Raw genomic sequence first — 24,077 nt, 5'->3', positions numbered from 1 at the left:
CTGGGGATCTACTCCCACCCACCCTGATCAAGAGAACAGTGAGTGTCAAAGTCCTGGAGTACACCAAAGACAATAGGGTGGAGGGCTTTGGGGAAGAGGAGTGTGCAGTGGTGGTGGTGGTGGAGAGTGCCTACCAAAGCCACCGGGAGGTTGGGCAGACCTGGGTTACCGTGACGTGCACTGCATGCACAGGACCTCGGTGGGAACACATGCCCCAGAGCTGTGCGGCAGGTGTCTCCAGCCAACAAGAGGCCTTCCAGGCTGGGCCCCGGGTGTGGGGGCCCCAGATTGAGAAGCCCAGAGTAGGCCTGGAGCACAGTCAGAAGGCAGGGGCTGAGGAGAGTTCTCAGCCGGGGCAGGAAGGAAAGAAGGCTTTACAGGAGCAGGGCCCCATGGAAGGCCTGAAATGCCTCAGTGAGGAGCTCAGACTTTATTCCATGGTGAACTAGGAACAAATCAACAGCAATTTGGCTCCCCAAAGCAGACATCTGGAAATTGACTGTTTTACATTTTGAAAAACAGATTTTCAGTAGTAGCTCGTGGCCAGTCTGTGTGGCATTATTTCAAGGCTGCATCTCAGAGATTTCTCTGCTGCCACCTCTATCCCGCCCCCCCAACTCTGTTTCTTCCCCTGCAGTTCTTGAGATTTCACCATTAGAGGTTATGTCCTTTGGTTCAGAAATATTACTCTCTCCATAAAATTTTCATGCTCCGAACCAGAAATGCTCAAGAAGGAAAGAAACTCATGTCAGCATGTTATGCCAGGTCACTTTGGAGGAGGTTTCCACGGTAGTCTTCTTCTGGCACCTGTGGGAAGCAAACATAGGACAGGTAAACTTTGATGAATCTGGAGGCAGTTCGGGGAAAGGCTAGGTGTGGCTGAGGCGGACTGTCACGGTTTGCTGGTCAGAGAGGAAGCAAGAGACACAGCAGGTATAGGGAGTGCCCTTTTAAGACTGGTCAACAAGAATGTTCTGGATGGTGTGAGGCCAGAGGGGCCTGGAGGCCCGTGGCATGAGAGAGGGTTAGTGTGCTCAGGAGGCTCACAATAGCTCAGCCCAATGTCTTTGGTCAACCCATTTCCCTTCGTTTCCGTGGAACACCGAGGGCCGTGTCCTGCTCTGATTCCAACCAACTCTGACACAGCAGCCTTTTCCTTTCCTGCTCAACTGGGCAGTAGGTTGGAATTGGTGCTAGATTGGCCGTCAGGAAGCAGGAAGTAGCTGTGCCTCTCAAGCCGTGTACCCAAGTTCATTGGCTGTGAGTGCTCTGCAAACTATGTGGGAAGAGGAGCGCCATCCTAATTGTATTTGGGAATGATGAGCTGACAAGGAGATCTCAGGTGAGTCCTTCTGCCAGGTGATTAATCACCTTATTTTCCCATTTCAAAGTTGGGTTCGCATATCAGATGGTCTCTGTAAGGGAGAACGGTGTCTACAGAGCACATAAAGCTCTAGCACACAACAGTTAGGAGCCAGGTCATTAATTGTGTTCATGATGAGATTGGTATGTCAACCTAAAACACCTGTTCATTTAAATAGGCCTTGGAGAGAGGCGGCGTTTTGCCTGCAGGTGTGAATCACACAGGTGTATTCCTAGGCAGTCCCATCTTAGTGCTTTTGTAGAATGACAGTATCTCAGAAACGGGAGCCTGATTTCTGCTACCATTGAATGTGTCTTGTTCCACATAATTCACTGGGCGAAGGAAAAGCTTAGAGGCCTGGGAAGTGGTTTGGAGTGCAGATAAAGCCTTTTTTGGGGGGGTGGAATAAGAGGTCCAGCCTGGTGGCTCTGCCTTCACCTCTCCCACCCATGCTATGGTAGGAGATGCAAGGATGGCCCTTAAGCCTGGCCACTTCCAGGCTCTGTGATGGCTGTGGGCAGGTCGTGCAGTCCTTCTCCTCCTCCTCTCTGCTGACAGTGACCTGCAGTTATCAGGGGCCACTAAGAAGATATGCATGGAGCCAGGAGCAAGTAGATGCCTTGTCGGTGCAGGTCAGCCCTGCCCAGCAATCCGTGTTGTCACAAACGACCGCCACCCTTCAAGAAAAGCCTGAGTGCACTTTCCTGGAAAAGTCCAGATTAGGGTCACTGCATGGTTTTGACATCAAAGATACGAAGAGTTGGAGGAAACTGGGGGACAGGGACTCTCCTACCACCCCAGAGCAGGTCAGAGGCTGAGCCCAGGCTGCAGCTAGCCCCCCCAACACTGCTGGTATAAAGAGCCAGGGGAAGCTCATTCATCAATCAACAAATCTGGGGAAAGGGAAAGATTGAAGAAGGAAGAGGGTTTTCTGCACAGCTTGAAGCTGTGGTTTTAGGCAATGCTGGAGCATCTTGCTGTGGTAAACAGAACACTCTGCTTGGAGTGGGAAGACCTGGACACAGCTGTCAGCTCAGCCCCTGTCATCTGGGTGATTCAGGGCTTGAGCTATCTGCACCTCTGTTTTCGTGTCTGTGAATTGGGTAGGACTGTCCTTACTTGTCTCAGGGTTGCTTTGAAGATCAGGGGGTACTAGATAGGAAGCTCTCTGTAGACTGCAAGACACGGGCACAAGCAAAGGCTTATCATTGTAACCGTTTCTAATTCCATACTGCTTATAGGATTTCAGAAAAGTTCCTCACCTTGCCTGTTATGTAGCATACGGCAGGGTCCTGGATCTACCTGTTCCACTCACTGCCCCACTGCTGGCTGGCCGAGGAGCTAAAGAAGACTGCTCCGTGACAGTGTGACTCCTCTTAGGGGTGGGCATTTCCTCAAGGTGAGACTTCCACTAAGAAGAGTGCCTCAAACCATGGGCCTTTGGGGCCAGGGTGGCATTTCAATTCAAGAAACCCTGTTGCAACCCGATTGCCTAGTATGAGGAGAAGGCCTACTACAATGACCGGCCCCCACTAGGACTATGAACACCTGAATAGGTGACATCATCAAGGCAGGAAGCTATTGTGACTATTTCTGGGACTCCGTTTCATTCACTCATCAAACGTGTGTTGAACACTTAGTAGGGACCAAACCTCAGAGTGCTCACCGCCCATGGATGCCAAGCCAGGTAGACAGACAAGGTTACGCTTCAGGTCAGAAATGCTCTAGGAACATGCTTTGGGGTGCCTGCTGAATCCTGGTCTGTGATCTCCTGGAAGAGGGGACGCTTGAGCTAAAGCTAGAAGGCCTAGTAGAGGTTGGATAGAGGTGAGGAAGAGGGGCTGGGTGGAGGGCATGGCACCTCTAGTTCTTGCCCCTCTGGCCAGGCAGGGCCCCTCAGGCTCACCTGTGGGGACTTCGATCTCTGCTCTCTCCCCTCTCACCTCCTCTGTGCTTCACCAGAGAGAAATCTCCCAGTGGGTAGGATTCCAGGTCCTGTGCTAGAGCCTGAGCTCGCTCTACTGGTAGGACCAAGGCTGCCCACCGGAATGGGGACTTTTGGGGCTTTCCTGGTCCAGCAACTGCTGCTGTGAAATCTTAATCAATCGCTGTGATTGAAGTTTCATGTTTTCTGGAATAAGTGATTTATCTTTGAGATATCATTTGACTTCAGCACATAAAAGGGTCATTCAATTTGAAGCAACATTTCCACCAGGAATGGATTAACAGCAAGAATACAGTTCTTTCTTAACACGGGTGCAGCTGGGACTTTGGAAACCCAAATACACTTATAATCTCCTCTTGGAGCACATGCTGGGAGTCCCTCCTTTAGATGGTGTTAATATGCTTTTCTCATGGGGAAACCTGTTGTCTCTCAGCACAGTGGGATGTCTGTGTAGGAGGGGCAGTTTGGCTCTTCAAGATGCACAAAGCCACTATTCTTTTAAATCCTTTGAACTTGAGCCCTCCCTTTGCTGGCTACTGGCTTCATCCTCCTCTCTCGTCCAGCCCCGCCCCCCGCCCAAGAGTCTAGGTGATTGTGAGCAATGATGATCCCCAAAAGCTTTCTGAGTCTACCCCTGGAATGAGCACCATGGGGACAGGGAGGAAATGTAAGCCTTGGCGTCCCTGCCAAAATGAACTCATTCCTATATGGGCCTGGAGGAGGGACTGTATGTGTAAATTGGTTCAGCTCTAAGGAGGGCAATTCAACAGTAGCTGTGAAATTTCCATGCACACATCCTTTGACCCAAGAGTTCTACTTCTATCCTGCAGATCCAGGCACCTACAGGAAAGGGCATATTTGCAAGACTGTTCGTTGCAGGGCTGTTTGTACAAGCAGGAGGTTAGAAACAACATAAATACCCATCAGCAGGAGCAGGGGTTAATCAGTTATAGTGCAGCCATATGATGGAATAGTATGCAGTCATAAAAAAGAACCAGGATGCTTTCATATACTGGTCTGGGATGATTTCATAGGTATTATGATAAGAAAAGGGTGCAAAACAATATAGTGCCGCTTGTGTAACAAAGGATAAAAATAATACAAATTGCTGTTTATTTATATGGGCATAACATCTCATGGGATAGAAACATGAGGAAGTTATTAACAGGAGCCTCAAAATGAAAAAGAAATGGTCTCTGCCCCGCAGGCTTCCTGGCAAGTTTTGCAGTATCTCTCCTCTCTTTAAAACTAGCTTCCAGGAAGGAAAAAATAAAACAAGATGAAATCAGATAACAAGACAAACTATAAGAGATTCTTAACCATAGGAAACACACTGAGGGTCGCTGGAGGGGAGTGGGGTGGCAGGATGGGGTAACTGGGTGATGGGCACTAAGGGGGGCATGTGACGTAATGAGCGCTGGGTGTGATATAAGACTGATGAGTCACTGACCTCTACCTCTCAAACCGATAATACACTACACGTTAATTGCTTGAATTTAAACTAAAAAAGCAAAACCTGGATTGGGAAAATAATGAAATAAAATAATAAAATAAAATTGAAATGAAATGAAATGAAATTAATAAAATAAAACTGGCTTCTGGGATGTGTGTGCTATGTCACCCCCACCTCCCACATTGGCCTGTTGGTCGTGGCATTTCTAGGACTTTTGTCATCCTCATGGTCTTGGGCCCCAGTGGGCTGGACTTGCCCTCATTGCCCTGCCTGTGGCCAGCCTGCCTTGAATACCTCTAGAGCTGGAGAACTCACCAGCTCTTGAGAATTTTGGTTCTACCCTGAACGTTCCTCTTAAAGCACTTAGCGTGGGCACCGTTCATCTGGGCATCACTCAAGGATTGGGTGACTTTGGGCCTCTGCTTTGGGAGGTGTTGTCCGCCTCCCCTCCTGAGGCTGCACACTCCCTGAGGGAGGGGTCTGTTGTCTGCTCATCATCTCCGGAGGGCCAGACGTCTAATAGAGACTCACTGCAGACCTGTTGAATGGGGGACACCTGGGGGGCTCCATGGTTGAGCGTCTTCCCTAGGCTCAGGGCGTTTCCCCGGGTCCTGGGATTGAGTCCTGCATCGGGCTCCCTGCATGGAGCCTGCTTCTCCCTCTGCCTGTGTCTCTGCCTCTCTCTGTCTCTCATGAATAAATAAATAAAATCTTTTAAAAACACACACATACTAAAAACCTGTTGAATGGAAGCACGTGTGCCGCGTCCAGCGCTTGCCCTGGGCAGTGCCAGGCAGCCTTTAGGAAGGATGCAAGAAACAAACAAACAAACATACAAATGGAGGCTTGGTCCTGGAGCCTAGTTTATAAACAGGAAATCTGTCATTGTTCTCTGCCATTTCCTGTGTCCACGGCCATTCGTATAGGCAGTGAGGGCAGCGTGCCTTCCTCTGTGTCACGAATGCCAGGGTGCGGCTGGCCTTGCGTTGCAGGCCCCCCCAGCTGCTCATAGGTGCCTCTCTGGGGCTGCCACCGCCCCCAGCCACCACGGGGCAGACCCAGCGCCTGGCCCTGCCCCATTCCCCCTCCCGCTTCCAGCACCCGGCTCCATCCCTGCCTTCCTCTCCTGGCCCCACACAGCCCCACCTGAGGAGCCTCCTGCCCCCACCTCCTCCTCCGCCTCCGCCACCGCGACACCGGGAGCCAGGCTCTGGGGCGAGGGGGCACGGCCGAGGACGTGAATGCAGGCCCCCGGTCACGAGTGGCGACACCTTGCTGCCTTGCCCTTTCTGAACCGCAGCGTGTCCCCTGTAGACGTGGGGGCCAGTCTCAGGCCTGCGGGCCACGGGGATGTATGGAGCTGAGAGTGAACCCAAGCCCACCTTCTGGTCTGGGCCCTGTGCCCACGGCGGTGGCCGAGAGGAAGTCCTTCCGGGGAGACCTGTCCACAAAGCCAAGTAGGGCCCAGTTTCGGCGGGGGGGGGGGGGGGGGGTGGCTGTGGTGACTGACTCGGCCCATCCTTGGGAAGTGCCTGGCTCCTGGCCATCGTTATTTTGCAAGGTTTGTGCTCTTTTATTCTCTTGGCTCACTTTTTTGTGGTTGCCAGCCTTTTCCCCAAGCCTGACCAGCAGGGATGTTGTAGGTTTGCAGAGGCCCCTGCCCAATAGGCTTCAGGGTGAAATGGTGGGTCGGGGCTGTTGGTCAGGCAGGACTGGTAAGCGTGCCCTCGTACTGATGCCCAAGTTGTCCATCACCCCACCTTCTCCCCTCGGCCTCCCCCAACGTGCGTCTCCCAGGCCGCCGCAGCCCCCATTCCCTGCCCACCTTCTTGCTGACCTCAGCATTTTGGAGGCCATCTCCCACCGTGGTCTCAAAGTGGCTTTGATGCTTCCTCTCCAGCAGCTTCCTCCTCCTGTTGTGGGCAGCCTGGCCTTGCCATCAAGGCCGTCTTTCAGAACCATCCTCCTCCAGGCTTGAAAACTGAAATCCTCTTTTCTAACCACCTCCTCTGGGCTTTCTGCTGGTATCCCCCAGAAGATTAATGCTGGCGTGGGCTCCACCGTGCCCGGGACAGGAAGTTCACATGTTCTGGGGAAGATGCATAGGGTTGGTGACAAATATAGAGTTGCCTGCTCGGTGGGAGAAGAGGCTGCTGGGATCCCGGTGTGCAGAGGTGACAGTAAGATCTTGTTGAGGGTAGCTGGCTCCCACCTGTCATGGAGGGCCCAAAGGCAGAGGGCATCGAGCTTGGCGATACCTTGCCTGGGAGAGGATGGGAGGGGGACGTGGATTGTTCCTCTAGATATTTCTGATCTAGGGATGAGCTTTCATCTGGCTTAGTGCCTTCAGGTGGCTTCCTGGGGGAAGCAGGGAAAATGAAATACATTTTGTTGCCTAGAAAATCTTTGCATGTGAAATACCTCATCTGTGTTGCTAGGTAAATGGTGATTTCTTTTGGCCTCCTGGAGCATTAGGACCAAAAAAAGACCACCAGATTCCATAAACCCGTGTAAAGATGTGTATAGCTGACATACTTGAAGCTCAGAGATGTGAAGTGACCTGCCCACATCTCCACAGCCAGCCGCTGGTGGAACCGGGCCTTGATCTTGGATCACGAGAGAGCAGAGTGGATTTAGGAGCTGGGGAGTAGGCTTGGGTTCAGACACTGAACTTTGGGCAGGAGTGGCCAGACCAGAGCTGGGGCCTCCTCCCACCTCCCAGTGGCAAGAGCCAAGGCCCAGATAGGAGACTGGGGGGCCCTGAGACATCTACCCAAGAACAAGTCAAAGAGATGCTACACAGATTGGGATGGAGGTCCGGGTGGATGGAGGGCTACTCTTGCCAGGAGTGCACAGGGCAGTCTGGGGGCAGGGAGCTGGGAGTGGCTTGAGCATGCCCAGTACATAAGTGAGCCACAGGCATCCCCTGGCTGGAACGTTTGACTCCTACTCTAGAACAGCCCACCTCCCCGTGTGTTAGGAATTGGTTTGAAAGGCAGCTCATAGCCCTGACTTGGGAAACACAGAAGGAAATGCTAAGTGCACCTTGTAATCTTGCAGGAATCAGCTCCTAGCATCTGATTTTTGCTTTCTCTTCCCTGCAAGAGAGGCAGAGAGGGCTCCAAGCCTGGCCTGTCCAGCACAGCTTCTTACTGAGCATCTATCTACAGGCTTCCTATTTTTATTCTTAATAACCGTAAGCTCAGGGTCACCAGGGTCTCCTTGTTGCTATAGTGAGAGGTGATAGCGCCAGCCTTCCGAAGCACTGGACCCTTGGCTTAGAGGAAAAACAGAATCTGGGTTGCTTTATTTTTGGGTTTGATGGAGAAGATTTAATGCACTGTGCTCCAGCCCTTGCAGCAAATGGCAGTTTGTGCTCGAAATACATCAAACCTCCATAACACAGCATCACTGATGATTGGGGGAAGCGGGCAAATAAGAATACATAGAAGATTAGTTTTGATTTGCAAATGTGGTAAAACTTCATCTAGAAGACGACAAAGAAATAAACATGCACCTGATGGTGTGTCATCCTGCCCTGGTGGTCCGGCACTATAGCCTTCTTATCGTGTTTCTTAGATGTGCCTTTGGCAGAGTTGAAGACACAGTGTGCATATAATTGGCAGCAGTCCGCTTTTTCAGTTAACATGTAGTAAGCATCGTTCTGTATTCCTACGCTATGCCAATCAGTGTGATTTTCATTGTTTGGATCTGGTCACATAATTTCATCAAACATCCTCCTGCTTTTCCTCTTCAGCATCTCTTGAATCCACCTTTGGTTTCTCATGGTTGAGATGGTTCTTGTACCATCTCAGTCAACATTTTATTCCTTTTTTTTTTTTTAATTTGAGTAATTGGTCTGCCTTGTTCATGTCCCCTACACACACACACACATACACACACACACAGACACACACACACACACACACACACACACGGATTTCCTCTACTCTCCAGCCTTGCTAATCAAAGGGTGGTTCCAGACCTGTGGCATGGGTGTCCCGTGGGAACTTGTTAGAAATGCAGAATCTTAGACCCCACCTGGGACCTCCTGAATCAGAGTCTGCATCTGTATTTCAACAAGATCCCCAGGTGATTTCTAAGCACATTAAAGCTTGGGAAGCACTGATCTGAAACACACATTCCCCTCGTGCCTCTGGGATAAAATCCACACTCCCTGCCAGGTGTGCAACTTGCTGAGCGGAGACCAAATGGAGAAAAGGTAGGCGTGAATGAGGGAGGGCCAGATCGGCAGGATAATCCAGGTGGTGGGCTACAGTGGGCCAGGAACCCTGGAGAGGTTGGGGGGGGCGGTGCCTGGGAAGAAAGTCCTACATGGTGAACCCATGGAAGATGCAGGATGGAAAGCTGAGGGCCCAGTTGGCTAGCAGAGGTGAGAGTGTGGGCTGGGGCACTTGCAGCAACCAGCTGTGGCTACTCCCAGTTTATAGGGATGCAAGCTGAGGCACAGAGAAATTAGGGTGCCTGCCCAGGGTCATCACCTAACAGGCGGTGGAGCTGGGACACAAGCCTGATCTGGGGCCCAACCCTTAAATTTCCCTGCAATGCAGGGTAGAGTGAACGACAGGAGAGAGAAAATAATAAAAGGATATTAAGCTCCTCCCATGAGCTGGCTACTATTGCATTTTATTGCATTTAATATTCACACCCATGTTGGATATGGGTATTCTTACCCATGTTACAGAGGAGGGAGTTGATTTGCACTAGTAATAAGCAGTTTCCTAAGTTCACATAGTTGCTGACAGTGGAATTCAGGATTTGAACCCAGGACATGGTGGTCCTGAAGTGATGCTTTTTCTACCTTGCATTTCATCAGTGAAGGATGGAGTCAGTCTCTGCTCTCAGAACAGCTTCTCTCCTTCCTACCTGCTTCCTGGTTCCAAAACCCTACCCCTGGCCCAGGGACACAGGGGAGAAATACAGGGCAGGTCTTAGATGTTTTCCCCTCAATACCTAAAAATGGTGGACTGCCAGGACTAGAAGGTACCTGGTTTAGCATTTAATCCAACTCATCTTATAGGTAAGGGCACTCACGCCCAAAGAGCTCAATGACTTGTCTAAGGTCACACAGCCAGCTAGTTACAGACCCAAGGCCCTGATCCTGGATTCAGGGCTTTTTCCACAACTCTGGGCTGTCTTTGTACCTGTTGCCCTGGGTGCCGAGGAGTCAGGGCACTGCCAGGCAGTTAGCACCAGGCCAGGTCAGTGCAAGCTCAGCGTTAAGCTTTGACTAGAAGGTGTGATGGGTAAACTTTCATTAAAAAAAAACAAGAAAACAAAAAACCTAACCAATAAAACTAGTGTCTGCTTATTGTTAAAAACCCAAGCAGTGTCTCTAGAACCACCTAAAAGCACCCTCTCCGGGCCCTCCCCAACCCTGCTCCCCAGGGGTAACCACTTAGCGCTGTCTCCAGTGGCTCCTTAATTTCCCTGCCAACCATTGGGTTTTGTAGGATCCACGCCACATCGAGGCTATTTTTAACGAGCATCCCAGGCTTCAGGGGGTTGAGGAGAGGGGAAGAAAAATATTCCATTTGTATATTTTTAATCCGTGTGCACATTTGAGCAAGGCAGTGGCTTTCCTGTCTCCACTGCCAAGGGTTGCGGGCAATTGATTAGACTTTCTGGATGCAGGGCAATCCTTTCTCTTCCCTTAACGAGGCTGGAAGGCCAGGGAGGGGTGCAGGCGATATTTCCAGGGCTGATGGCTGTCTCAGCTGGCTGCCTCCTGATCCTGCCTGCCCCCAGCCCTCTCCCTCCCGGCTGCCTCAAAAATCCTGGCTGGGTCTCCCAGGGCAGAGGAGGCCTGGGAACCTGACTCTTTGTGCCAGGCTCATATTTAGAAACGTCTCCAGCCAGAGGTTGGCGTCTGTCCCGCTTGGACTCTAGGCAGGGGGTGCAGTCACATGCGCTGCCTTCGAGTGGGCAGATTCTGAGTGGGCAACAGCCCGCTTTGAATATAAACACACTCCTTTTATGCCGAGGAGCTGGCATCCGAGCCTGTGCTCCTGGGCCCTGGGTGAGGGCAAGCACCGGTAGCCGGGTGGGCGATGGAGAGGGAAGGAGGACAGCACAAGGCTTCAACTGGGTAAAATGGTGGTGGAGGAGGGGCCCCAGCTCCCCACCCCGCCCCCCCACCCTGTCTGTCCCTCTGTCTCCTGCACTCCTTTTGGGGGGTGGGGGTCAGAGCACTGCCCCTGTCTGAGTAGGGGGTCTGGCAGTGTCCTGACCTGGGCTTTCCTTTATCCCTGGGCGGTGAGGGGAGTGGGGGTCCCTGGTCTATTCAGGGCTGGTCTTGGGGGGCAGTTGGGTGGGACGAGAGTGCAGCTGGATATGGAGCCGCCATGGCAGGGCCTTGCTCCATCTCCCTGTCTGACAGCAGCCAGCCCATCAGCCTTTGCGGATGGCACCTGTAAAATGTGGCTCTCATGGCCTCAGCCCCGAAGGCTTGCTCAGCACTGACCACAAAGGTTCCACAATTTCCTGCTCCCCGTTTCCTCTTCCGCAGCAGCATGTGAGGATGGACGAATTAGACTGAGTGATCCGGGCCTTAAATGGGAGCCTCCTGGAGAACAAGCCTCATGCCTCAGCCCTGTAAAAACTCCTTTTGCTTTTAAAACAGTTCCTCGGGAGAGGGGCTGTCGGGCTCATTCAGCTCACCTGATACTTCTTGGGTGCCTGGAAGTGCAGACCCTGTGCTGTCCCAGCCCCGCGGGAGCAGCGCTGGTGGGGACCCAGGGCTCTCCCTTCATCCCACCCCTCCGCCCTCTGCAGGCCTGCCACCGGCCTCCCAGGACCAAAGTGGCTTGCTCAAATCCAGCTCTGCCTCGCTGCCAAGGGGCTGCAGCCGAATCTTCTGAGAGAATCCAAATGCAGCAGCAGGATTTCCCTCCATCAGCCTGAAACCAAGGCCCTGCCAAGTACTCAGGCAATGGCTGGCAGCCCCCACCTCTCCCTGCCCTGTCCTCCCCTCCCCTCCCCACGTCTCAGGGAAGAAGGGCTCCAAGCAGTGGTCAAGAAGGCTGAATAGATATTTTCTTTGTATCTCCTGGGAGCAACATGGTAAATACGCAATAACTGGATGAATGAACAAACAGATGAATAAGCAAGCGGAGCAAATGAATGAACAAACGGAAAAGCGGTCTCAGCTCCAAAGGAACTTAGCATTTGGAGGAAAACACCAGGGCTTGTAGAACGGTAGCACTGTGGGGCTGGGGGGACACCTGGGCTGGGGCTCCCCACCTTCTTTGGGGAAAAAGAAGTGCGGGCTCCGAGCCTGGAGGGGCTGGTCTCCCGGAGACCACGGAGGTCAGAGGATGGTGAAATTGCCCAGGGTGAGTGAGAGCCAGAGCCCCGTGCAAGGCTGCCCTACTTTCCATCCGCTGCTGCCCTAAGTGTCCCTCGTCCTTGGGAAAAATTGCCTTTTCATATGGTTGGGAGTGGACGGCGCAATTTTTCTTCGAGGGTTAATTGTTTTGCTGACAGCACAGATAATTAGGAATGAGAATCCTGGAGTGAGGGCGACAGCACCATCTGCTGTGAATGTGGTTCAGTCCCACCTTGCAGGAGGGCCCTCGAGCGTGCCTCTCCTCGTCCTCCCTACCCCCAGCAAGAATTTATGAGCTTTAGCTGCTTGCCTCTGGAGCTATAGCTGCCAGATGACTGTGCAGCCGGCGGCAGAAGCCAGTGACTGGTTTCTGATGGGTTCAGCTGGCTCTCCGTCTCCCGCACATAGTAGGACTCACTGAATTGCTCTAAGGGTGGCTGGAGACCCACTGGGCTGCCTGGGACTCAGAGAGCTAATGCCAAGGGAACAGTGTGCTGTTCTTCCCAAAGCCTGGTGTTCGGAGGTCTGGCCTGCTGTTGACTCGAGGTGGGTGTGTGGGTCTGCCCTGGGCTCTGTGGATGTCGTTGGTGTTTGGTCATTGTCCTGCCTAGTTCCATGGTTTGCCACCTGTCCAGGGTTTTCAGGCTTGTGGCCTGTATTGGTTAACTGCTCTGGAAGGAGCTGGGTTGGCCCCACCTTCTATTTCTAGGTAGGAATTTCCAAGTGGCAACTTCCTCACTGTCAATAGGAGCAGAGCAGCTTTGGTATCAAGCAAGGAATCCCATTGTCCAGGAGCAGATCTTTCTTTATATGGGTGGAAGAACATTGTGGGTTTTTTTTTTTTTCATTTTTATTATTTAGGAATGTGTCCCCTGTAAAAAAAGAACATATAAAAAAAGAACATATAAGAACATGTATATGCTTTTTGTAAATGGTGATAGTAATTGCCTTGCTTGTTCCACGTGATAAACAAATAACACCCCCAGTGATGCCTTGCCCAGAAATGCCTTGGAGGTCAGAGCTATAGAGGTGGGTTCCCCAGGAGGTTCAAGGTTGGCACAGCCCGCACACCCCAAAGCTGTGGCTAGTTATCACGGCTAGTTTCCTCTTTGCCTGAACTGTGCCTGTTAACTAGAAGCCTGTTCATTCCTGTCTTCCTATTTATCACTCTCTTCTCTGTGTGCTTCCTCCTCCCAGACTTTCCTCTCAGGGAAGAAACCAAAGGCATGACTGTCCTCATCTTGTCTCCGTCCTCCCACAGCAGGCCGAGTGTGTCTGTTCCTTCCCCTTCCCGTTCCTGTCGATCCCCCCCCCCCCCCCCCCCCCCCCCCCGCCGAGGTGCTATGAAGTTAACCTAGGACCAGGGGAAGGATGACGACTGGGAATCAGGGGTTCCTGTCTTGGTTCTCTCACCCTCTTACAGTGTGCCCTTTAGCAAGGTTCTCAAAATCTCTGTGCTCTGTGTCCTCATCTTTAAGATACCCCTTTACATTGCTTTTCTGATACCAAAGAGGGCCAGTGGACATAAGGGCAGCTTGAAGGGTATGAATCATTATGTGTGTTGTCAGACATTGTCTTCATCATGCTGAAGGATTCATGGGACCTGGAGGTGCCTGGGGGGGGTTCTCCACCTGCCACAGCTCCTTCTTAGCTGTGGATTCACTGAGGCTCAGGGGAGCCCAGGGTTGGGGCGGAGCTCAGGATCACAGCCATCTGGAGAGCAGGAACCCTCCCTCTGCACCTTCAGAAGTGGAGGCCATGACTGGTCAGAGGTACAGGGCTGTGGCTGGTAGGGACCCAGTCTCCAGAGGTGAGCAGACCTCCTGCCCCTTAGAGTGCAGGCCATGGTCTTGGCTCAGAGATATAGTCACTCTGCAAAAGCCAGTCTGTGTCCCTTACTCCAAGAGGCTTTCATCTCCACCCTTGTCTCTTGCTCTGAGCCCAAGGGGGTGAAAGGAGGTGCATGAGAAGCCATAGGTGGGCGGCCTGCCTGGAGCCCCCAAACCACAGCAGGCTGGAAGCCTCACCCTGGGGGCCTAGGCTGCAAGAGTTAAGGAATGTCCCCTTTAGATGTGGCTCTGCCTTTTGTGATCTCACCAGTGGCAGGAAAGCACCCAGTTCCTTCTTCTTTCCTGGGACGGTGAGGTTCTGTTGGTGTTATGAGCTGAATTCTGAATACTGTGTAGCATGAAGGGTGGGTCTTTCAGGCAGACACAACGAAATAGAGGTAAGAAAACAGGAATGAAGGACATCCTGGGGGCAGGGCTGGGGGGTGGGACATTGGCCATGAAGACCCCGGTGGAGATAAAATCCGTATGGTCACCAGGAATTGCAGGACCTAATAATAAAGAGCAGAAGAGAATGGCTGGAAAATTCTAGCATGGTTAAAACTTGGGCATGTGTTTCTGCTCATGGTAGGCAACAGAGGCCTCTGTTCTTATTGCAGACCCCTTCTGAAGCAGCTGGGAGCTCAGAATGTGTTGCCACCTCTGAGCAGCAGGCCAGCCAGGAAAGCAGGAAGGGATGGTTTGGAGCCCAGCCAGGGCCTGAGGAGTGAGCATAATCTGCAGACCGCTGGCCCTGGAGCCCCCGAGAAAGGCAAGCTCTACCACTGGGGAGACTTGAGAAGAATCGATGCTTTGGCCCCCAGCAACATGTACATGGTGTAATGACAGGTAATGAACCCGAGGCTCATCTATCCTCTCTGAATGATATGGCAGGTAGGAGAATGCATCAGCCTGCCGTAGACATAAAATGTCAACCCTTAGAAAGATAACTATGCAAACAAAGTGCCGTGAGTCCTGATAAGATGATAGATGGGTGCTTTATAGTTATTAGTTTCTGCCCCATGCACTCGCTGGAGCCAGGCATCGGAAGATTTAGCATCAGGTGGGTTCACTTCCTATGCCTTATGGGAAGACATGATGCCTTTATTTTTTTTATTTTTTTACATGATGCCTTTATAGATGTAGCTAGCACCTCCCATTTGAAGAACTCGAAGTAACACATCAAAAAGTCATTCCCCACAAGCTCCCCTGGGAAGCAAGGACTTGGTGCCAGTGGTGAAACTGAGGCAACGAGGGGTGCAGGAGTGCTTTCATATATCCATGAAGTGGGGACACATGAGGGATAGATCGGGAGACCTCACTGGCTGGGAAGCCTTCCTGATTGAGATTTCTCCAATGTCAGGGTGAGGCGATGGGTAGTATTCCTTGTAGAATATAGGGAAGGGGGACTTTATGGAACCCTCCATCCCTCCACAGGTGCTAGGTCAAGTAGCGGACGATCGAGGGTGGCTGGGGAAGTCATGAGTGCAGGTTTGGGAGCACAGGAAAGGGCTGGCAAATATCCTGGTTCTAGAAGTCGACCCTGGGAAGTCAGCCAAGCAGGAAGCATCAAGCAGGTCCCCAGAGCCTAGAAGGCAGAGGCTTGAGGCTAGAAGAACAGGGAGCCAGTAGGACTGGAGACCCCAAAGGTGAATTCTGATCTGATGGAGGGCCTGTTCCCATTGGTCATCTGGTCTTTATTCTGTGTGTCATACAGGGTACCACTCCGGCAACTTCTAGGGCAGCCTAGGGAAGAAGCAAAAATAGCTTAGGGCCTTGGGAAACTGACCAGGGCAGGGGAAGGACCAATGGCCTGGGGCAAGAGGCCCGAGGGTGTGTGGCAAATTCCATTCCAGTGCAGGCCAGTGTCAGGATCCATAGGGTCAAGCCAAGGGTGGGGAGGGGCAGAGTATTAGGACTTCTGGGTGGCCTTGTTCTAAATCAGGCAGAAAGAATAAGATGAAGAAGGAATTTAGAAAGCTGAGCCCAGCTCTAGGAAATGGGTCAGCCACAAGCACCAGGCAGGCCCAGGACTTAGCTCCTGTGTATAAGGAAGTAGAAGGGGGGCTGAGCTCTGGGGAGCCAGCAAGGATAGTCAGGGGACTGCTGTGCTTGGAGGGGCTCAGCCAGGGCGGCAGGCAGCTCCTCTGGGTTCCCCAGATGCCAGCACACTGGCCCTGGACTGTTCACAAACCCCCCTCTCAGTGGGGAAGGAGGTCTTTATGTCTCAGACTTGACTGGGGACCTAGGCAGGGCTGACCCCAGAGGGCCCCATGGTGACAGGTGATAGGGGCAGAAAAGGTCCAGCCCCACAGGGTAGTGTGTGAGGATTTTCATCATGTGTGTGGTTTCATGAAGGTAGCGGCAATATGCTTCCTGACCAAAGCAAAAGAGAGCAAAGGATCGGGTCTGTGAAGAGGTTCTTGGCCTAATTTATCAATATTACCAAGTACCTGTTGTGTACTGGGCACTGTGCGAGGTGCCAGAAATGCAAAGAGGCGTGAGGCATCTTTGCTGCCAAGGGAAGGAATATGGGGCACAGGAAGAAGCATGGCAGTGGGGACAGAACCAGGACTATGGGAGCCTTGGGCTCCCATCTCCAAGACAGGGACAATACTTTCTCACTCACAGCCTGGTTGGGAGAATTAAATAAAAGAAAATATGCAAAAACACTTAGCACAGCAGCTGGCACCGTACTAAGTGATCAATAACTTGAGTTTACTTGCGTTGTGCTGCTCTTGGCAGGGGTGCGAGTAAAGGAGGCTGGGAGAAATGCATCCTAATTCCCAGCACTTCCAATTGCTAAAGAGGTCTGAGGTCTGGACTCTGAAAACCTGGTTTTCAGGATTTGTCTGGCCATGGAAGATGTAGCTCAAGGTGGATTCAAACACTCAGAAATGGTGACTGTGTTCATGTGCTTTGGCAGTTTGCTGGGCCTAGGGTTCCTTATGGGTGTCGAGTAGGATGGAGGGCGGGATGGGTGGGTCCAGGAATTTCCAGAAGCGTTGAGAAGAGAGGACATTCTCGGAATGCTTGGAGAGTCTTGGCTCCTCGGCTCGCAGCGCTGTTCCTGGGAGCGGGGCAGGGTGAGCCGGGTGTAGAAACCAAGGCAAGCCTTGGGTCCTGCAGCAGGGCTGCCCAGGGGAGTCTGGGCACCAGTCATAGATGTACACACATCTGTACACACATGGGATTTTAAATTTTCTAGTAGCCACATAAAAATGGTAAACAAACGTAAGAGAGTAAAATTAATTGTAATATTATGTGTTTCGTTTAACTCCAGGGGCCCAAGTATTATTATTTAAATCTATAACCAATATGCAAATTATTAATAAGATATTTTACATTCTTCTTTTCATACAAAGTCTTTCGAGTCCAGGGTGTATTTGAGATTGGCAGTGCCCCTCAGTTTGGACTAGCCACATTTCAGGTGCTCATGTCAGGTGGCTTGTGGCTACTGTACTGGACACCTCAGGTCTAGAATCTAGAATATCTTGCCATGGGGCACCTAGAGGCCAGGTGTATCCTGAGCTTAACAATAGGACCTACTATTATGTCCTCTTCTTACGGCATGTCTGTAATGCATCCGAGTGGAAATTGGCTTCAATAATCCGAGATGTCTTGCATCACTTGTTCTAGATGGTGATTTATATTTTCTGGAACCAGCGCTGGCTGTGGGTCTCCCCAGCTGGCCCTTAGGACCCCAGCACCTGCCAGTTTGAGGCTGACCTCAGGCAGTTCCTAAAGCTTTCGAGCTTCCAGAGGCTTTGTGGGATGCGGTACTAATCATTTGTATCGTGCTGGGTAACGATGAGGACTTAAATACCATCACCAGTGATTACTCTGTGACATTCGCTGTCAAGATAGAATCCTTGCTCTTTTTCTAAATCAAATGGAAACCAGTTTGAGTTCCCCAAAGTTTGGCAGAAGTTTCCTAGCAGGCATTTCTGTAGTTCTGTCCATTGTATGGTAATTATAGGGCTTTGCAGGTCAGGAAAAATGGGGTTGGAGGGTGAGGCCTGGACCCCAACCCATGGCACCAGTCCTGCCTGGGGCCCCTCCTTCTCCAGATCCACATAGTCGCCTTCCATAGGGAATGTCGGAGCCCCTAGGCCTTCATCTCTAGGGCTTGGACACCACCACTGGCTCTGTTCAGCAGTGAGGGTTGCCGGCCACTCTAGGACCTCTTATGTAAGCTGTCGTCCTAAGTGTCTTGGGACCCACCTCAGGGATCCTGCTCCAAAAGCTGCATGTCCTTCAACTCCTCTGTTTCCATTCCCCTTTGAGACAAAAGCCCACGTCTGCCTTTCCCCAGTCCTCGGCATGCAGGTAACTGCCTCTGAGGCAAGGGAACCCACGGCCGCAGAGTGTGCTGCTCTTTCTGGGGACAGGGAGTCTGCATTTTATTATTTTGTGAATGACATCTGCTTCAGCCACCGGCCCCCAACCACAGCAAGAAAATGGAGGTTTGGGGCGAATTCTGCCGGAGAGATGGAGGTTTAAAGAGAGCGTGTGAGGCAGATCTCATGTCCTCCTGGGCTGGTGTGGAAGGTCAGGGGGTGTCTGCTGCGCTGGAGTCAGTGCAAAGTCGACGGGACAGATAGAGACTCCAGGCCTGGGGGCTGAAGCACTGTTTTCAAGGTTGGATCAACACTTGGTGGCGTCTGATGGGGTCAGCAGTCCTCTGATGCTCACTCCAGTGGCCCATGGGTCCCTGTGCTGCTGCCTCTCTAGACAGGAGGTCCTGTCCCTGGGAGCAGCTGGCTCCTGCCTCCTGCTGCTTCTCCCTGGGGCCCGAGTTCTCAAAGCTGTCACGAATCTAAAAGGATCCTCCAAACCGGTGTCACTGTGACTTAACATCTATTTTAAGAGGTAGTCTGTGGCGCATCTGGAGGACAGTGAAGAGGATGTTTCACAGAATCAAGCACATTTAGAGACAGAACCATGGCTCTTTCAAAGTTTGCTGGGTGATCCTGTGCAGATCGCTCACCTTCCCCGGGCCTCAGTGTCCTCATCTATTCAGTGGGCATGAGAGAGCGTACTGCAACAATGCCAACTCCACATGCATTTGAAAAGTAAGAAGTGCTTAGGAATCTTAGTCACCAAAGATCGAAAGTCTTACAGCGGCACCTTTTCTTTCCCTCGCCAGGCCAAACAGTGTGCAATTCTATTAAGATTGGCGTCTCTGTTGCTTCCTGGGGGCCCATAAGGAATAGTTTCTGATATATCCCTTTACGGTTTTGCAGCAGGCAGAGGCAGAAAGCCACATTGCCCTTGCCTGACAACCTTCATATGGGTATTTAACAATTTTAATTTTTCATGATTCCTCTGATAAAAATAGTGCCTGACTAAAAACAAATACGTTTGTATTTTCCATCTCCTTAATTAGTTTCTAATTTGGGGGTTCTTATTAGCTTAAAATCATCCTGCCGAAATGGTCCTTGGATGATAAAAAATGTGAAAACCACAATCAATTCTAGAGAGATCTTGGTATTTAATTATGCTGATTGGAGCACTAGAGACCCCTGGCAAAACGAACCTCTCAGAATAAGCTTGATTTGTGTAATTTGGTTTTTAAAAATTTTGGATGCATATTTATCATCTTCAGCTATGTGTTCTTGTTCTCCTTGAGATTCTGACTCCTCTTCTAGGAGATGGATGGAGCAATCTACATGCTGCTTGAGACCTGGGATTCCAGCTGAGTGCATAGAGTTGCTGATAGGGCCTGGCCTGAAGGGAGCACAGTGCCCCCAGCTTGACTGGTCATTTAAAAATGTATTTTCTTAAAAAAAAAAAAAAAAGGAAAGGAAAGGTTAAACGTCACAGACAGCCTAAAAAAGGATATACTGATAGAGTACTGGACCTTGATAGGGAGAGTCTCCATGAAATCTTAGAAAATGGGCAAATCACAATGGGTTAGAACCAAATTTTAGGGTGTGATATAATTTTGGAGGCACTGGAAAGATCTAGTTGCTCAAAAAGTTACCCACACCCATGGATCAATATTAGCTTTGCTAAAAGTTGGACAACCAGGTATAATAGGAAGGACACAGCATCACCTATGATATTCACTTGCCGTAAACCTGAACCTAAATCTGCTCAAGCCTGTAAATCTAACTACTATTTTATGCAAGAACTAGAGGAACATGCAAGACACCACAGCAGGGAAGCCCTCACCAAGCCACGCCAAGACCTCAGGATAAATGCCCTCATTTTGCTAATAGTAGAGTCTTCTTCTTCTTTTTAAGGATTTATTTATTTGAGACAGAGAGAAAGAGAGAGAGAGAAAGCATGCATAAGCAGGGCAGAAGGAGAGGGAGAGAGAGAGAAAAAAGCAGATTCTCTGCTGAATGCAGAGCCCGCCATGGGGCTCAATCCCATGACCCTGAGATCATAATCTGAGCTGAAATCAAGAGTCAGATGCTCAACTGACTGAGTCACCCAGGTGCCCCGATTAATAGAGTCTTAAGGAACACACCAAGCAAACGCACTCTGTGGATCTGATTTGAGTCCTGATTTTGGGCCTTCCTGCTGTAGACAGACCAATCTGAGTGCATCAGGGATGTTAGGTCCAGGATGGGCATTGGATATCCAGGAATTATTATGGACTTTTTAAGGCATGTACTACTGTGGCAGTGTTAGACCCTGACATGATATCTGGGATTTTCTCTAACATATTCCAGAGAAAAGAGATGAAGCAAAAATGGCAGATTGTCGTATATTGTTGAAGCTGGTTTTGTGATTGGTGACGGACACCTAGGGTTTTATTATGTTCTTCTATTTGTGCATATCTGAGAAGTTTAATAATGAAAAGTAGAATAATAATAGAGTAATAATAGAATAATAGGAGGAGGAAGAGAAGGAGAAGGAAAAGAAGGAGGAGGAAAGGAAGAAGTAGAAGAGGCAACATCCCTCCTAGCTGGCTGAGCCCTGAACTTTCACCATTAGAGGTTTATTCATCCAGCTAAAGCCTCCTTCTCCATATATCCTGCTTCTCCTGGGAGTGTGAGTTCCACTTTAGAGTCACAGCAGGTCAGTGGAACGTTTCCCTAGTGCAGGTTACTGTAGGTGTCTCATGCAAAAGAGTTCCAAGTACGGTCACATTTGGAAAAGGCTGTATTGAGCTAAGCCAAACAGATTTCTTTGGAGCCTTGGCTCTACGGATACATGCCGTGCATCTTGGGTGAGAGTGGGCTATAGCAATGTGGAGTTTTGCAGAATTATTTTGTCATGTGCTTCAGAGATGATAGAAACCTCCAGCCCCTTCAGAGAATATCAGACTAAGGTCAGAACCCTGGCTGCAGAGCTATTTCTATTTACTCTAACTAGTCATCAGTTAATCACTCACACTATGCCCTAGTTTTCTCATCTGTAGAGTGAGCTTAATATCACCTAACACGTGCTTTACAAGAATATTAAAGGACTTTGCACACAGTATAGAGCCCAAGACCCACCGTTAAATTGTGTGATTTTTATCTGATGCTGCTTTCTGAAACTCCGTCCACGAGTGTTTGCTTGGAAGTTCATGGCTCTGGATATGGGGTGTGGCACGCATCACCTCAACAGTGGACTACTGGGGTGTCCCATGCTCAAAAGATACAAAGGTGGTGAAAACAAGCTCCCTGCCCTCCAAGAGCTCACACCGGAATGGGGGAGGCAGTGAGAATATAAAGGGCGATGGGGACCAGCAAAGCCACCTACCCCTCAGCACAAATGAAAGTTTCCAACTCAGAAGGAGAGGGAAGCACTCTTGGTTGGGGTGGTCTGCCAAAGGCCACCTGAAGGTGGCTGTTGATTGGGCCTTGAAGCTGTGGGAGATTTGCATGGGCCATCCCTCTGTGGGTTATGGATCACTTGGTTGGAATGCTTCCCTGTCTCCTGCCTCCACACGCCCACATTCTGCAGCTGAGCACATAAACCTTGTTTGGATTGCAGTACTTTCTGACTTGGGGCCCAAGTCCTCCCCATCCGGAACAGGGGTCAGTGCTCCCCCAGCCCAGCCCTCCCAGCCACTCCCATCCTCTCCCCTACTCTTGTCTCCACTTCTTATTTCCATCTTCCCACCGGAGCCCAGAGGAGCTGGGATTACTCATCCCATCCACACTCATCACTCCTGCCCTCTCTTTTAAGTTAAAAAAAAAAAAAAAAAGTATAAACCACGGAAACAAAGCAATAAATGATGACTCAGAGACACCCAAGCTTTCATGTGGAAATGTTTCTCACCATCAAACCATTCCTTCGGGCAGTGAGAGAAGACAACCTGAGTGGGAATTGTGGGAATGGTGGACAGCAGTGGTGTAGGTAGACGTGGAGGGGTTCGAGGCACCCTTGGGAGCTGGCCTGGTTCCCTGGGTGCAGAGAGCTGGCTGGGGGACTTCGACTCCCTTGGCAGGGTGTGCATGCAGTGATTTGGGATGTGAGTAGCAGTCCAGAGAGCCCACCCTGTCCTTTGGTCTGCACAGTAGAAATGAAAAAAAAAAAAAGGACCCAGGAGCTGGGGTGGGTGATTTGAGCCAAGGGGGCCAGCTCTGTGCCACGTGAGGATTCAGAGACACGGAAGTGTGCCTTGTCCTCCAGAGTCTATGTGGGCAGAGCTCAGCCCACTCCTGGCACGTCTTAAAGCTCAGGAAGCTATTGTCAGTCCTGATAGTTGGGGGAGGGACTTGCCTGGTGCCTGACACGAAGTTGCACCCCCCACACCCCCCTAGTACCCCCGTACCCCCCTGCCCCCCTGCCCTCCTACCCCCCGCCCCCCCACCCCCCAGCGTGGCTTTCACAGCAACTGCACACATCGGCTTTGGGGTCTGAGAGCCTGGCTGTTGAGTCCTGGCTCCGTCGCTTGGGCGGGTGGTTTGGCCTTCCTGAGTCTCCGCGTCCCTGGTGTAAGATGGGGTAGCCAGGCCTCCCTTTCCCAGCGGCTCAGGGGAGGAAGTGAACCGATCCTGAGAGAGCCCTCTGCCCCGTGGACCCTCACCAATTTTTGGTTTTCATCCCTACCCCTTCCGCCGCTGCGAAGTAACAAGACATCTGACACGCTTCCCCAGCCTCCGTTTCCTCATCTGTGAAATGGAAAGAATTAGATCACCTGCCCCACTGACGTCACTTAACAGGGCAGAGTGAGTTGAACCGGCAGTGTACGGCACAGCGTTTCAAGGAGGAGAAAGAGGTAATGAAACATTTACAAAACGCATCCATGTGCCTCTTCCTGTCAGGTATGCACGTGGATGAACGCCAGACTCCGAGGAATCCCGAGAGTGGCAGAGTGTCCCCAGCCCTGTGCGGGGGGGGGCCCGGGAGGGGGCGGGGAAGCACCTGACTGAGCTGCTGTATGTACTGGGCTCGCGGGCTGTTTCACTTGCCCAGGGGCTGTTCAGCTGCTTTTCGCTTTTCAGGCTTTCAGGCCCGCCGCCCCGCTCTCCCTGGGGTGCGGGAGGAGCACGTGGGGCCAGGCCCAGCCGATCCGCCTCCAGCTGGCCTCCGAAACTGCCCAGTGTGACCCTGAGCAAGTCCTATAGCTGCTTCCTCTGACACAAAAATGAAGGCTAAAGAGTGCTGGCTCCAGGACCGCAAGAGGATCCAGTAGGACGATGAGTTAAAGCCTTCCTCCGCTGTAAAGTGGTGACCAAATGGAATTTGCCACCATCCTTGTCACCGTCAGCCAGGCCTTCAGAGCCCAGTGGAACAAAACATTGAATAGCGCTTTTAATTGAATAACATGCCGCCTGCTATTTCGCCTGCTTCTGGGGGAGACGGCTAGGACTATTTTTCTATTAGACACCCCTTCAAGAAGCCTCCCTAACTCCGATCCTCGCTGTTGGGGCTGAGATCAGCCATCCATTTATCCACTTATTCTAACTCGCTTTATAACTCAGCGCTCACTCTAGGTTTTGATTTACAGTTAATGGTTCATCTTTGAATGAACGTTTGTCTGGAATCTTCCATCAGTCAATGGTGGTGGTGTTGACCTGGCAGCCAGGTAACGAGTCCTGGAGCGCTAAGTCTATTATTATTATTATTATTATTATTATTATTATTATTTTAGCCAATATTTCCCCTGTTTATCCCCCCATCAGCCACATCAAGAACCCTCCCCAAATATATACTCATTTCATGTTAAGGCCACATGGTGTGGTGTAAAGAAC

The 24,077-nt window shown here is 51.0% G+C and overlaps 1 protein-coding gene and 1 long non-coding RNA gene across 2 annotated transcripts in view; one reads left to right on the top strand and one right to left on the bottom strand.

Annotated features, from left to right (window-relative positions):
* Positions 1-24,077, top strand: part of LOC140595106 (uncharacterized) — a 197,132-nt gene that overhangs the window by 54,557 nt on the left and 118,498 nt on the right. The gene's annotated exons all lie outside the window — the stretch shown is intronic.
* Positions 412-6,735, bottom strand: LOC140595204 (uncharacterized). The gene is made up of 2 exons (XR_011996680.1): positions 6,599-6,735; positions 412-807 (listed from the first exon to the last, which is right to left on the bottom strand). It is a non-coding gene; the product is annotated as an uncharacterized lncRNA (long non-coding RNA).

This window comes from Vulpes vulpes, chromosome 13 (assembly GCF_048418805.1).
Source record: "Vulpes vulpes isolate BD-2025 chromosome 13, VulVul3, whole genome shotgun sequence".
In the NCBI taxonomy this organism is placed as follows: Eukaryota; Metazoa; Chordata; class Mammalia; order Carnivora; family Canidae; genus Vulpes; species Vulpes vulpes.
The sequence above is the reverse complement of the archived record's forward strand: the minus strand, read 5'-3'. Positions and strand labels throughout refer to the sequence as shown.